Raw genomic sequence first — 13,053 nt, 5'->3', positions numbered from 1 at the left:
TCATGAAAGAAAGTATATTACAGCAGCATTATTTAAATATTGAGATATTTCTCAAGTGTGAAGGATACTTATTTTATATCTCTACAAAATTGTTTTGTAAATCCAAAGCAGTATTTAGAATTCAGTCTATTTGAGTGTTTAATGTATTATTGGCTTAAAGTGATGTATTATTGGGCAGCAATTTATTCCCTTTCTCCATTTCCTTTTTTGTATATGTGCATATGTTAAATAGCATGAAAAGTAGATCTGAACATGTTTAATACTTTTTAATCTGAATACTTTTCTTAATAGAGCCATATATTTTAAAAAATTCCTAGAATCAAACAATAATGCCAACAAACAAACCAGAACCTCTGGGACACAAGGAAAGTAGTCTTAAGAGGGAAAAGTATTGCTGTGAATGCTTATATTAGAAACACAGAGCCAGCTTAAATAAACAACCCAATGATGTAGCTCATAAAGCAAGAACATTCCAAACCAAAACAGTACAAGGGGAGAAGTCATAAAGATTAGAGTAGAAATTAATGAAATTGGAACTAGAAAACAATAGAAAGAATCAATGAATTTTGAAGCTGTTTCTTTGAAAGAATAAACAAAATAGAGAAATCTTTAGCTGAACTTACAAAAAAAAGAAAAAACCAACATCAATACAATTAGAAATGAAAAAGGTGAAATCACAACACACACACTGCCAAAAATCAGAAGATCATGCTATGAAAAACTGTACTCCAACAAATTGGAAAATCTTGAAGAAATGGGCAAATTCCTAGACACATGAATTACCAACACTAAAATAAGAAGACTTAAAAATGTTGAATAATCCAATAGCAAGTAATGAAATTGAAGCAGTATATTTTTTAAAAATCTACCAACGAATAAAAGCCTAGAACTGAATGGATTCATCACTGAATTCTAGAAGAACTTCAGGGAGGATATAACACCAATACCCCTCAAACTGTTTAATGAAATTGAAAGGAGAGGAGTACTTTTATACTAATTCCTGGAAGCTAGCATTACCCTAATTCCAAACTAGACAATGATGCAATTAAAAAAGAAAACTACAGGCCAATCTTTTTAATGAACATATACACAAAAATAAAAAGACATCCTGGGGAGGAACAAAATCTTCATTTTCATGGTTCCTCATTGTTCTAGGATTATCACCACCACTGCCCTCTGAGTCAACTGTTACAGTTGTTGCTACCGATGTACGGAATACAGGTGTATCATGCTCAGGGTCTTTTGTCTTTGCTGCAGAGAGCAGCAGTGATCAGGCCCAAAGCTCAGCTTCTTCTCTAAGTCTCATTTTTCTATCTTTTCTGTCTATATTAATTAATTCACCTTGTGCTGTCATGGCTCACAGAAGACTAGGACTTATTGCAGAAGTTCTCATAACGTCCCGTTCTCCTGTGCCCTACACCACATAAGCAGAAGCAAAGATAAAAACCACATCACCATTTCAATAGATACAGAAAAGGCATTTGACAAAATCCAACATCCATTTAGGAGAAAAACCCTGAAGAAAATAGGCATAAAATTATTACAGAAAGCTAAATTAGTTGGAAATTAATAGGCAGTAAGAAAGGGCTAGGCCCTGAAGGGAGCCAGTGCAGAAGATGAGAACACAACACAACTGTGGCTGGAGGTACATCCATTGAAGGCCAGACCTCAAGATAAAGATGTAAATTACCAGCCCTACATCCTTCCCTGAGGGTAAGCAATAACTTGAGATTATACTATAATTGGTATCACCTGGTCCAGTAAAGTCCAGATAGACATTTGTAACCCAGGTGAGTGACCAGAGTATCAAGACCCATCCCTTCCCCAAAATGCCTTTTTTTCTTTCCACGTACCCTTGCTATGTGACCCACTTCCCTACTGTATCAATATTAGTTAAGCGGCTATACTTGTAATCTTATTGGTTGATTATAATTTGACCCATGTTGTACTCACCTCGTGATTTTTGTACGAACCTCATGATTTTCTCTATAAATCATTCTTAGAGAAATTACCTAAGTGGCATCCCACTTTCAGGACCCTTACTGTCTCTAGGAGCTATCTCTCAATAAATCTCCATAGTTCCTTGGAATTCATTCTTTGATTTTGAGGAACATGAACTTGATGTATCTAACATCTAGCAGGTTGGGAATTATAGTTCTCCTATATCAGAAGGACCCCATCTCAATCTGATAAAAGCCATTTATGGCAAACCTATTGCCAACATCTTATTGAGTAGGGAAAAACTCAAAGCTTTTCCTTTAAAGTCAGGCTCAAGACAAGGATGTCCACTATCACCACTATTGTTCAATATAGTACTCGAAATATTAGTAAGAGAAATAAGGCATGAGAAAGAAATTAAAGGGTTACATATAGAAAAGGAAGAAGTCAACTCATTACTATTTTCAGATGTTAATCTTTTACATAGAAGATCAACAAATAGTTACAAAAAGACTACTAGAATTAATAATCAAATTCAGCAATGTAGCAGGATAGAAAATCAACAAACAAAAATAAGAGTGTTCCTATACATTAATAATGAACCCAGCAGGAACACTTGGTCACACGGACTTCAGCAGCCTCCCCACTGGACCATGCCACGTGGGCTGCAAGTTATCTGAATCCAGACTGTAGAGGTGCCTGGGGGACCATAAAGGCCATGGTTATGAGCTCCAGAAGATAGAGCAAAAGTGAACAACAGAGAGGGCCTCTCTGAGGCTCTTCAATGAAAATTGAAGCCCACTGGGAAAGTAAAGAAAATCTCTGCAATAAAGCCACACTAGACCACTGTGGTTGGTAAGTTGGTGGGATCAGCACCTCCCATAGAAACCCGGACTTGCTTAGGAGGGAGGGCAGCTGGAACCTCCAGTAGAACCCTGCAGTTCTATCCTGCAGGAGGTCAGGGACCTCAACTTGGGCCTTGGAGACAGAAATCAGCCTGAATCTCAGTAGACTATAGTTGGCTTACTGAGACTAATCGAATTAGACCTCTACACTGCTGCCCGCATTGTCTACCAGGACAGGAGAGACATCCTGGGGGAGGCCCGGAGACCCCTTTATATATATTTTTTTCTTTTCTTTTTCTCTCTCTCTCTCTCCCTTCATGTTCTGCATTTCTCTCCTTCATTGCTCCTGTTCCTGTCCTGTTTCAAATTGTTTCTTTTTCTCTGTCCTCTTGACTGTCACTATTCTTAAAGGAAGGTGAATACAGTTTCCAGCTTCCCTATTGCTGTCAGTTTGTTCTGTTCTTGTCTCTATTCTTTCACTCTGTCTTTTCCTCCTGTCTTCAATAGTTTCCTACAATTTGCATGATATTCCCATGTCCTCTGGCCTCACTTCTAACTTTTTCCTCTCCTTCTATCTCTCTATCTCTCCCTCCCCAACCCCTTCTAAATCCTTATCCCAAAGGGTAAATTTGCTATATTGAAGGGTTTATTTACTACAAGCATATTTTGGGCTGGCCCTAGATTTTTATCTAGTTCAGATGATCAAAGGTGACATGTTAACTGCTACCACAAATTGTGATTTTCTAAGCTGTGTTTGATGATATTGTTGATGCTCATTGTGTCAATTGGGCTAAGATGTCATGATTGATCTAATCAGTTGTCCTCCCTGGTATATGGAAAATGAGATTGCCAAAGAGTTATTAGAGACTCAAAGCCTAAAGAGCCCAGCTATACCTGGAAGATATCTCTGAGAAGCAATCAATCCATAAGGGCTCCAAATACAAGTAATAAAGATACTCACAATAAGAAATATTGAAGCATCATCCCAGGAATTAAAGCAAAAAACAGCACCAACAACAAAATTAGAAATGAGAAGATACCTTAGCAAGGCATAAACCCAGACTTCCAGCTCACCGAAGGCAAATTCTGGGGGAAATGAAGTGGAAAAATCTGATAAGCAACCACCTGGACACCCTCAACTGACAGCACAGAAATCAACAAAATAGATGAATGAGGCTCTAGAAAAATTCAAAACAGAAATAATTTCCCGGATAATTACAGAGACAGCAAGCAGAATGAAAGACATGATTAGAGACCCTAGAAAAGAAACATAAAAAAATAGAAGGGCTCAGAACCATGCTGGAAGCCATGAATGAGCAGCATAAGAAAGAAATGAAAATCATGAAAGGCCAACATAGGAAAGAAATGGAATCCATGAAACAGATTCAAACAGATATTCAGGAGATTAAAAATTCCATAGAAAGTATTCACAGCACGTTGAGTCAATGCAAAGATAGAATATCAAATATAGAAGACAGGATTGGAGTTAGTGACCATGAAAAGAGAGACTTCTTAAAAATAGTAAGGGACCACAAGAAATTGATCCAGCAGCTGCTAGATGATGCAAAGAATAACATAAGATTGATAGGAGTCCATGATAAAGCAGGAGAAAGTACAAATGACTTTAAAAAACTGTCCACAGAAGTAATAGCAGGAAATTTCCCAAACAGAGGAAAATAATTTGACAATAGGTAAGTGAGGCATATAGAACTCCAACTAGCCATGACCAAAAATATATACACCTAGTCATATAATAGTCAAGATCCTAGAAACCCAACAGAAGAACAAAATCCTACAAAAAGTTAGAGAAAAGAAACAAATCACCTATGAAGGAAAGCCCATCAGAATCAGAGCAGACTTCTCAACACAAACCCTCAAGTCAAGGAGAGCCTGGAGTGAAGTATTTCAAGTCCTAAAAGAAAATAACTTCCAACCTAGGCTGTTGTATCTTTCAAGATTATCTTTCAAAATCGGTGGGGAAATTAGATATTTCCACAACAAAGAACAGCTGAGAAACTTCATGAATACCAAACCAGCACACCAAACAATTCTAAAAAATATCCTAGAAAAAGACAATGAAGGTCACTACTCCATGAGACCCAACAGAGTGAAGCCATCAGGCAAGGCAAGAAACTAAAGGGAAAGGGGGAAAAATAAAGAAATTAAAGAGCCAACAACAGTAAAACATCATGACAAGGATGAGCCAATATTTACCAATTATAACCATCAATGATAATGGCCTCAATTCACCAATCAAAAGAAATAGATTGACAGAATGGATTAAGAAGCAAAATCCAACAATATGCTGTATACAAGACACACGCTGAATTAAAAAAGAAATTCATAGACTAAAAGTAAAAGGATGGAAAAATGTGACAGAAACCCGGAATAAAGCAAGTGTAGCAATCTTATTTGCAGATAAAGTAGATTTCAAACCAATACTAATTAAGAAAGACAGGCCCAGGGATTTAGCTCAATGGTTCCGGCGCCGGCCTAGCAAGCGCAAGGTCCCGAGTTCAAGCCCCTGCACGAAAAAAGAAAGACAAAGAAGGTCACTACATCCTTGTAAAGGAAATAATCCAAGAGGAAGAAATGACAATCATAAATATATATGCACCAAATAGGAATGCCCCCAACTATACAAAACAAATATTAAGGGACATGAAAAACCAAATAAGCACTAAGACAATTGTAGTGGGGAACCTCAATACCCCACTGTCACAAATAGACAGATCATCTTGACAGAAAATCAACAAGGAAATTCTACAACTGAATCAAGCCTTTGAACAAACGGACTTAATAGATGTCTACAGAGTATTCCACCCCACAAAATCAGAATATACATTCTTTTCAGCTGCACACAGGTCTTTCTCCAAAATAGACAACATGCTAGCTCATAGGACATGTTTAAGTAAATGCAAAGGAACTGAAATTATCCCCTGTATATTATCAGACCATCGTGCAATAAAATTGGAGAAAAATAGCATATGAAAACACAAAACTCCCACATACACGTGGAAATTGAATAACACTCTCCTGAACAACCAATGGGTCACAGAGGATATTACAGAAGAAATTATACAGATTTTACAATTAAATGACAATGTCAATACAACATACAGGAATCTATGGGACACAATGAAAGCAATTCTATGAGGGAAATTCATAGCAGTGTATGACCATACTAGGAAAACAGAGAGAGATCAAATAAATAACATAAAGCTGAACTTCAGGCTCATAGAAACAGAAGAGCAAGAGAAACCCAAAGTTCATACAAGAGGAAATTATAAAAATCAGAGCAGAAAACAATGCAATGCAGACTAAGAGAACCATACAAAAAAATCAATGAATTGAAGAGTTGGTTTTTTGAAAGAATAAATAAAATTAATAAATCCTTAGCCAACCTTATCAAAAAAAGGAAAGAAGAATCTCAAATCCATGCAATTAAGAATGAAAAAGGTGAAGTCACAGCAGATCCAGCAGAAATCCAAATGATCATCAATACCTACTTTGAGAACCTGTACACTAATAAAATGGAAAACACAGAAGAAATGGACAGATTCCTAGATGCATGTGAATAACCAAAGTTGAATGAAGAAGATTAAAAAATTCTAAACACCCCAATTACAATCAGTGAAATTAAAAATGTAATTAAAAATTTACCAACAAATAAAAGCCCGGGTCCTCATGGCTTCACTGCTGAATTCTACAAGACATTTAGAGAAGAACTTCTGCCACTATTCTTTAAACTTTTCAATGAAATTGAAAGGGAAGCAATACTTCCAAATACATTACGGGAAGCAGGTGTTATTTTGATTCCAAAACCAGGGAAAGACTCAACCCAAAAAGAGAATTACAGGCCAATCTCCCTAATGAACATTGATGCAAAAATACTCAACAAGATACTGGCAAAAAGAATACAGAGTCCTCAAGAAGATCATACACCCTGACCAAGTCAGATTTATACCAGGGATGTAAGGATGGTTCTACATACATAAATCAATTAATGTAATACACTATATGAACAGAGCCAAGGACAAAAAACATATGATCATCTCAATAGATACAGAAAAAGCATTCCACAAAATCCAACACCCATTCGCGATAAAACCCTACAGAAAATTGGAATAGGAGGTCTTTATCTCAACCTGATCAAGGCTGCCTATGAAAAACCAACAGCCAACATCACACTAAGTGGTCAAAAACTGAAAACTTTCACGATAAAATCAGGAACAAGACAAGAATGTCCACTATCATCACTCCTGTTCAATATAGTTCTGGAAACATTAGCCATGGCAATTAGACAAGAGAAAGAAATAAAAGGAATAAAGATAGGAAATGAAGAAGTCAAATTGTCATTATTTGCAGATGACATGATACTCTATATAGAAGACCCCAGGAACACCACCAAAGTCTTCTAGATTTAATAACCAAATTCAGTAAAGTAGTTGGACAAAAGGTCAACACACAAAAATCAATAGCTTTCCTCTACATGAACAACAGACTCAATGAAAGAGAAATAGGGCAAACAATTCCTTTCACAATAGCATCCAAAAACCTGAAATACCTGGGAATCAACCTAATGAAAGAAATCAAAGACCTCTTCTCTGAAAACTATAGCACTCTGAAAACAGAGATTGAAGATGATATCAGAAAATGGAAAGACATCCCTTACTCCTGGGTAGGAAGAATCAACATTGTGAAAATAGCCATACTTCCAAAACTGCTATATAGATACAATGCAATCCCAATTGAAATTCCAGCAGCATACTTCACAGACCTTGAGAAAGCAATCCAAAAATTCATTTGGAACAAGAAGAGACCTAGGATAGCAAAAGCAATTCTAGGCAACAGAAACATGGCAGGGGATATCACAATCCCCAACTTGAAGCTATACTACAAAGCTACTGTGATAAAAACAGCATGGTACTGGCAAAGAAACAGACCTGAGGAACAGTGGAACAGATCAGAAGATGCAGAAACAACTCCAGACACACTCAGCCACCTCATCTTCAACTAAGGAGCCAAACACTCTCACTGGAGGAAAGATAGCCTCTTTAATAAATGGTGCTGGAAAAATTGGGTTTCAACTTGCCAAAGATTAAAAGTAGACATATCTCTCACCATGCACTAAACTAAAACCAAAGTGGATGAAAGATCTAAGTATTAAAACGAAAATGCTGAACCGGCTGGAAGAGAGGTTAGGCAGAACTCTTGAAGACATTGATGTAGGAAAAGATTTTATGAACAAAATCTCAGTAACCCATGAACAAGTATAACAATCAACAAGTGGGATCTCTTCCTATTAAAATGCTTCTGCACAGCAAGAGAACCACCAGCAATGTGAAGAGACAACCCACAATGTGGGAAAAAATTTTCATCTGGTGTTCCTCAGACAAAGGTCTATTATCTAGAATCTGTAAAGAACTTAAAAAAATCAGACCTCCCAAACTTAAAGACCCAATCCAAAAATGGGCATTTGAAATGAACAGACATTTCTCAGACAAAGAAGCAGAAATAGTATATAAACATATGAAAAAATGTTCAACATCACTGGTCATTCGAGAGATGCAAATGAAAACAATGCTGAGATTTCACCTCACTCCAGAAAGAATGGCTGCTGTCATGAAATCAACCAATTACAAATGCTGGCAAGGCTGTGGGAAAAAAGGAACATTGCTTCACTGCTGGTGGGAGTGTAGACTGGTGTAACCACTGTGGAAATCAGTATGGAGATACCTCAAGAACTAGGACTAGAAGTCCCATTTGACCTAGCTATTCCCCTGCTTCATATCTTTCCCGAAGAATTAAAAGAATCGGGCCGAGGATTTAGCTCAGTGGTTCCATCGCTTGCCTTGCAAGTGCAAGGACCCAAGTTTGATCCCTGGTACCAAAAAACAAAACAAAACAAACAAAGAATTAAAAGAATCATACCACAGTGATATATGTGCACCCTTGTTCATAGCAGCACAATTTGTAATAGCCAAAACTTGGAAGCAGCCCAATTGCCCATCAACTGGAGACTGGATTAAGAAAATGTGGCTTTTTAAATAAAATGGAGTACTACTCAGCCATAAAAAGTGAGAAATTAGAGATATTTATTGCTAAATGGATGCACATTGAGGTGATACTCTTAAGTGAAATAAATAGGACACACATGTGTAAATACCTAATAGTTTTTTCTTTTCTTTTTTTTTGCATTTCAATAATTTTATTGAAAGGTATATCTTTTGTACCAAACATGAAGGTAGTTGGTTAGGTTACCTCTGCCAACTCAAAATTAACACTGATGTTTTCAAAATATTGAAATATGTCAGCCTTATGGTAAAACTGAAGGTATCAAAAAAACATGGCTTAAAAATATTAGTGGTATAATATACTGGGGTTCTTTGGCTTATTTTTCAATCCTTAGTTATCTGTAACATGATGTCAAAATTGGTTACATCCATTCTGGTTAAACTCAGGCTTCAAGCTGCACTAACTGTTGACAACACTGACAATATATGTACATTTCCTTATATTGATTGGCTCATGTGGAGAATTCCAAACACTACCTCAGCAATCTCATAATTATGGCAGTGCCTCCTTACTTTTCTTAAGACGCATTATGGAAATTTGTGAAAGTATATTCTATTCCTTAAAAAACAAAACAAAACTTGAAGCAATGACAGTTTTATAGAAACAGTCCATAGTAAAACCTGGAGTACTTTATCTAGCCAGAACTCAGGGTAAAGCAAGTTTTCAGAGTGGTAATTGATTTTGACTTAGCTATGTAATATAATAGAACATATTTTTTTAACGGAACTGATAAGAGTGAGGAAGTAGATTCTGTATAGAAATTTTTATCATTGACACAAATGTCACCTGTTTTTTAGAAGAAACATCAAAGATAGCTCAATGAATATGCCAAACTTAATAGGTCTTTATTTTGACTTAATACAAAATGTTTTTAAATGTAAAGGTAATTCCCATATAGCAATAACATTTTCATCTCTGAACTATCTATTACTTGTATATGGGTGCCAAGAAGCCATTGCATTATCTAGAATATAACCTTTATTATGCCTTAAAAAAGTGCATGTGTGAGATGTTGGTTTTAATGTAAACCTCATAATTTAAAATTTAACATTTAAATTAAGTAGGTTACCATTTTCCAAATCACCTAAATATAATATATTGATCCAGTATAGAAAGTTTAATGCTACAAATGAAGATTCATAGTTCACCTTTTCAGGCTTGTATTGTTTCACATTTATGTCTTTAGCTTTACAGATGAATTCAAATCTAAACAGTCTTACTGCAGCAGTATATTAATTAGGCAGTTTTCCAAAGATGGAGAACATCATACTAATCTAGTTGTGATGTTTTGAGGGTTCATAATTTATTTTGTTTTGTTTTGTTTTTTGTACCGGGGATGGAACTCAGGCCCTTGTGCTTGCGAGGCAGGTGGAGGCACCACTGAGCTAAATCCCCAGCTCGAGGGTTCATAATTTAAATCAATTGTAACGTTATGGAATCCTTAGTTCAGGGTTGTGGAGAAAGGCTTCAAAGAAATTTTTTGTTGCTGCAATAATACTATTTATGTAAAGAACAAAAAATCCCAACTTATCAAAAGTATTACTAAATATTACTAGCTGTTAAAAGTAAATTTTTCATGCCCAAGTTTCATAATCATATGTGGACGTATTAAATATTAACATTTAGTTTTGAGTAGGAAAAGATAAATCATTACTGTAAGCTAATAAATTTAGATGGCAAGAACATATAGAACATATGCAGTGACTGAGTTTATGTTTTTTATGAATGTAATTACTTTCTATTATTCCAATTGCAATAGCAGTATGTTGAGACATACTGGTAATTTTCAGAAACCCAGAAGCAATCATCTGCTTTGTATTACTTTTTCTTTAGGTGTAACATTCAAGTTCATAATGATTCTGCTTATAAGCTATCAGTCTCAAATTAGTTCATATATGGATCAAACTTTTGGTCCTATTATAACTTTAAATGAGCTAGAGCTTAGGGCTACATTTAGAAAAATATGCAATTAAAAAAAATTACTTCAGCTCTACCTTAAAAATTCAGATTATTAAAGAGGACATTGTTTTCTAAGCTGCTAATTTAATGAAATGCTCAACATATATATCAGAGATTGGAAATTCCTAAGGGTTTTTCTTTTTCTTTCTCTTTTTTTTTTTTTTTTTTTTGGTGACAGGGTCTCACTATGTAATTTAGGCCGAACTTGAACTCAATTATGTAGCCCAGGCTGGCCTCAAATTCATATGATGATCCTCTTGCCTCAACCTCCCAAGTGCTAGGCTTACAGGCATGCACCACCATGCCCAGCCCTTAGGGTATTGTACCTTATATATAGCAAATGCCTTCAAATATTAGCTGACTAGATTGGTGATACCAGTTTTTCCCTTTTGCTATTCCAAGTCCAGTTGGTTTATTTTGAAGATACTATTTCAATACTTCAATTGTAGAAGAAAATTATACAATTTTCTCTATACAGAAAATAACAACCAAAATTACCAATTAAGAAATCATTTCAGGAATTGTTGGAAGGTGAGTTTTTCTATAGTAACTGTGCTTCAGTTGCCATGTAGTACATCCAGAAACAATCCACTTCAACTTCTGAACATTTGATTTGGAACACTTGTTTGATGCATATTTAGTTAAACACTTGGATACAAGCTCTTGCCAGAAGGTCAGATCTCTGCCATTTATCTTGAAATGTTTCTGAAGACATTTTGCTCCTTCTGTCAACTCTACACACTTCTGTGCTTGGATCTCCAAAGCAATGATAGTTAAGGCCAACACAGAAGGCTTTGCTTTAAAAAATAGGATCCTGCAGTGACATGCCTTAAGCTGAGCTTCTAGTCTTTCAAAATTTAGGCTATTTTTCCTTTCAAATGGCAATCTCTCCTGAATGAGAGAATAATGGAGTTGTAGAAATTGAAAGGCAAAGGTAGCTTTGACTTTCCAACATACCTTCACCAATACAATCTTTTCCATTCGCATCAAATCTGAAACTGTGAACCGATACTAACTTATTCTGATCAAGTCAGTTGCCAATGGGACATTTCTTTCCTCTTCTATTGATTTTACAGCCAAATAAAAGCAGCTGAGTCCAACACACCCAAGTGTGCTTAGGCTGTACCTTCATTTTAGACAGGAATCTGTCCAGTAAATTCACAGCCAGAGAAAATGTCTCCATATCAAAGCCAAAGAACTGAGTTAGACTAAGAAGATCTTTCACTTCAAAGTCCCTCAGTCTTGCAGTCATTCTAAGGCCATCATCATGTGCAGATTCAATTAGTCTCAAGCCACAGACCTTTGGCTGACATCTGGCCCTCTGCTCCAACAGGGTATTCAGCTGGTGTAGCAGTTTCTGGGAGTCAGTTGTTGTCAGGCCTTCTATTATTTTGCTAGAGACTGCGGCTCCTTGGCGTAATCACTCTCCTTGGGCCTGCTCTCACCTTGCCCCACGGTATGGGATAGGAGAGGCCTAGGAGGCAAGGACACTCAAGGGCAGAAGGGGAGAGTCCCAGGGAGGGAGAACTGTCCTGAGTGGAAGGCTCCTCAGCGCCGCCAAAACTGCACCGCCCTCCTCCAGGTCGGACCAGGCCCACCTAATAGTTTTTCTAGAGTAAGAAACTGAAAGTGTAAATAAGGACTAAAAGGTGTAATAGACAATGTGAAATAGGAAGAAAAGGTGCAAGGGGGAAGGGGAAGTGGGGGATTAGGGAAAAGGAAAGAAGGGAATGGAATCAATATGAGAAAATGAAAAAATGGAAACAAAGTCTTTGTAAATAGGGAGGGATGGAGGGGTTGAAGGGAAGCCAGGGGAATGGGGAAAAAATAAGAACCAAGATACATCAGGTAATGGTACAAGTTTCCAATGATAAATGTACCAAAAATGTATTGTACCAATAAAATGTACCAATAAAAGAATTTAAGGAGAAAAAACTAATGAACCCACTGAGAAAGAAATTACGAAATCAATACTATTCACAATAACAGCAAGAAAAATTGAATATAGTACTTAGGAATTAACCTAACCAAATAAATGGAAGAACCCTACAATATAAGCTATAGTTCTCTGAAAAAAAGAAATCAAAGAGGATATCAGAAAATGAAAAGGCATCCTGGACCCATATTTCCCTCCCTTCCCAAAAATGTCTTTGTTCTTTGCATACATCCTTGCTGTGTAACTCATTTCACTATTGGATCAATATTAGTTAAGTGGCTATACTTGTAATCTTAT

The 13,053-nt window shown here is 36.4% G+C and overlaps 1 pseudogene; it reads right to left on the bottom strand.

Annotated features, from left to right (window-relative positions):
* Nucleotides 1–11,321: 11,321 nt before the first annotated feature.
* On the bottom strand, nucleotides 11,322–11,822 carry LOC106010764 (cyclin-G1 pseudogene; annotated as a pseudogene).
* Nucleotides 11,823–13,053: the final 1,231 nt, after the last annotated feature.

Source organism: Heterocephalus glaber, unplaced genomic scaffold (genome assembly GCF_053883595.1).
Source record: "Heterocephalus glaber isolate CG9 unplaced genomic scaffold, H.glaber_assembly_v1.0 deba00001613, whole genome shotgun sequence".
NCBI classification, from domain to species: domain Eukaryota; kingdom Metazoa; phylum Chordata; class Mammalia; order Rodentia; family Bathyergidae; genus Heterocephalus; species Heterocephalus glaber.
This window is presented reverse-complemented; position numbering and strand designations above follow the sequence as displayed.